Genomic DNA, 3,563 nt, shown 5'->3' with positions numbered 1-3,563 from the left:
CATGCTTTTCTTCATCTCCTTCACGTTTTTATGAGTTTTATGTGGATTTTGAAGAGTTTTAAAGCTTAGATCGAAGTTTTGGGAGCTTGGAGCTTTTGGAGCATGGATTCTCCACACCTCCGAGTTAGAGATCACGCAACCCCCGATCTTCAAGAGGTAAGTGTAGATCTTTGCTTTCCTAGTGTCTTTTGAAGTTTTATGAAGGTTTTAATGGTAGAGTATGGGTAGATATGTATGTTAGGATTTATGTGGGTTTTATGCCCAATGTATGTTATGTGATGCTCATATATGTTTATATGATGCTATGTTGAATGTTTAGGCTAGGTTATGCATGTGGGAGAGTGTATGCATGAGAGGGAAAGAGCAAGTGAGATTATGGGTTGTTTTGATGGTTTTGGCCTATGTGGGTCATAAGCTATCTATGTATGTTTTGATGTTGTTTTTGGAGTTTAATCTAGTTGTTTAAGCTCCTTTGTGCATGGTTAAGGGTTTATGCATGTTTTGGTAAAGTTGGGCGCTTGTTTTGGGGTGTTTGGAAGGTTTGGGAGGCTTGAATGCATGAGAAGCTGAGTTCTGCCCTTCTGGGAAGAACTCAGGTTCGGCCGCCGAAGGTGGCTTCGGCCGCCGAACCTGCCTTTGGATGCATGGTTTGGCCGCCTAACCTTGCCCCCGAAAGTTGAGTTTGGCTTGAAAGCAGACTTTCGGCCGCCGAAACTGCCTGACTTTCGTCTCTGGAGTGGGACTTTCGGCCGCCGAAGGTGCCGCCGAAAGTGCCCGAGTTTCGTCTCTGGAGGGAGGGTTCGGCCGCCGAAGGTGCCGCCGAAAGTGCCCTGTCCAGCCTTTTCAAGGTTGTTTTTTATGCATGTTTATGTGATGTTCTAGGGGGTTTTTGGGCAGTTGTTTATGAGTTGTTTAGAGTATGTTTGGCACCTCATTCGAGTCCACCTGTGTAGGATCGGACCCGAGGGATCGAGGAGGCCATCAGTGTTAGCTGTTGCCGAGTCAGTCAGCGTCGGCCAGAGGTGAGTAGAACTAAACTTAGTCTTTTATATACAAAATCAAATGCCTAAAGCATGTTCATGCATCATGATTATATGTAGTAGGCTGTTTGCACTAGTTCACGAATGTGGCGCATTGCATTATTTGATGTTGTGTTCAGGAGGTTTGGACCAAGGCGACTTCAATAGCCCATATCTGTCATTGAGTCTTGGGTGAGTCCTTTGAGAGTCGGACAAGTACATATAGGAAAGTCCTTGTGAGCTCTCTGTGGACTAGGCACCCTGTCATGTATGTGAAAGTCTTGTGTGAGCTCCTTTGGGGGAGCCGGGCACCGACAGAGGGATTTTTGAGGTCATGTCCGATCCTTGAGAGTAAAGGATGCTAGCAAAGAAACGAACTCTCAAAAACAGTCCGTGGGGAATATTTAATTGCATGAACCCCGAGACGGACCCAGTTATGTGATTTCTTTGTGTTATGACGCATTTCATGAGAGCATGTAATTAATGAACTGTTTTTCCTTGTTTCTACTCACTGGGCTTTTTAGCTCACCCCTCTCCCCTAACCCCAGTGTTGCAGGTTTGAGGTTGATCGGGAAGACGTCAAGGGTAAAAGGCTTTGCTTTTGTAATAGTATTAGATTAGTGTTTTAGTGTGGACATGTATTATAAATTGTTAATGATGTAAAGTTAATTGGAGTTATGTTTATGGATTAGTGCTGTGCTTGGCCCTGAGACTTGGTTAGTCCCTGTTTAATACATGATGTATGTTATGCTAGAGGTTCAGTTGTGTTTGAACTAATCTTGTGGCATGTGTTGTTTACCACGTTATGGTAATTTGATGAGGACCCTAGAGGAGGTCTTATGTTTGTGGTTTGATGCATGCACAGGTTAGGTTCTAGTTCTTTGGATGTGACTCCGGCTTGATGTATGTTATGTAGACCCGGCTAGAGTTTTGATGAGGACTCTAGTAGGGGGGTTCTTTATGTTTCCAGTATGTTGCATATAGGTCAAGCTCGGTCTTTACATCATATGTTTCAGTTTTTATGTTAAAGTTTTGATCATGTATGGGATTTGACCAGGTGATAGGAGGTATGTTTGGCTTGCTACGGGTCTCGGCGGCCTTAAGCCGATCTGGATCCTAGCGCCGGTGGCGGTTCGGGCCGTTACGATAAGGTATCGGTTTCCGGGCTGTTTTTTTATGTAACAGCCCGGCCCCTTTCGACCGGCCCTGTTACCGTTCACAGCCCAGGGCTATCCCTCGCCTGGCCTCTTTGCCACCTCGGGCTTTCCACTGGCATCGTGAACAGCTCTTAACATCCATTCACCCTCACGGGTTCCTGGCAGGATTTGTCCCCTTGGGTTCTCGCATCGAATGCATCCTTCCCCAAGTGGATTTGGCCCAAATTTCCCTTTGGAAATTAGGTCGCCTCCCCCACTACTCGAACCCTTGACCTCCCACTTTAAGGGAATAGTCTGGTGAGAGTGAGTACCAATTGTGCCAATGGAACAATTGGTACTCACTCTCACCAGACTATTCCCTTAAAGTGGGAGGTCAAGGGTTCGAGTAGTGGGGGAGGCGACCTAATTTCCAAAGGGAAATTTGGGCCAAATCCACTTGGGGAAGGATGCATTCGATGCGAGAACCCAAGGGGACAAATCCTGCCAGGAACCCGTGAGGGTGAATGGATGTTAAGAGCTGTTCACGACGCCAGTGGAAAGCCCGAGGTGGCAAAGAGGCCAGGCGAGGGATAGCCCTAGGCCGTGAACGGTAACAGTGCCGGGGATCACGTCCGGGCTGTTACAGAGGAAGTGCAGGTCACCTGTCTACTAGGAAGAAGTGGGAGAAAGGGCTTTAGCAGGGCCATAATTAGTAGAGATCACTAGCAGGGTAGTGCCTATTATTAGAGATAGAATCAGAACTATTGTAAGTAGGCAGAAGAGCTACACAGATGTCCGAAGAAGGCAAGTTGTTTTCCAGGAGGGAGATATGGTGTTGCTTAAGGTGTCTCCTATGAAGGGGGTGATTCATTTTGGAAAGAAAGGTAAACTAGCTCCAAGGTACATCGGGCCCTTTGAAATTTTTCAAAAGGTTGGGAATGTATCTTACAAGTTAGATTTACCTACTTCAATGGAGAGGATCCATCCGGTTTTTCATGTTTCCATGTTACAGAAATTCGTGTCAAATCCGGGCAAGGTTCTTAATGAACTAGATGTGGAGATCCTAAGAGATCTCATCTATGTTGAGCAGCCAGTTCAGATAGTAGACACGCAGATCAGAAAGCTGAAGAACAAGGAAATTGCGATGGTGAAAGTTCTTGGGAATCACCACAACATGGAAGAGTGCACCGGGGAGACCCGAGAGTTGATGCTTAAGCAATACCCCTATCTCTTTTAAAATAAGTGTTATATGTTTTCATGTGTTTTCTTGATGTTTATGTTGCTTGTTTGCTGTGTTGAACATTCGGGGACGAATGTTCTTAAGGGGGGAAGAATGTAATACCCGGCTAAACTCTAGCGTCGAAATTCTAACCTTCTGACGGAATCCCCATTGGAATCTAGAATCTCG

This window comes from Manihot esculenta, chromosome 18, assembly GCF_001659605.2.
Source record: "Manihot esculenta cultivar AM560-2 chromosome 18, M.esculenta_v8, whole genome shotgun sequence".
Taxonomy (NCBI): domain Eukaryota; kingdom Viridiplantae; phylum Streptophyta; class Magnoliopsida; order Malpighiales; family Euphorbiaceae; genus Manihot; species Manihot esculenta.
Note: the sequence above shows the minus strand (reverse complement) of the source record.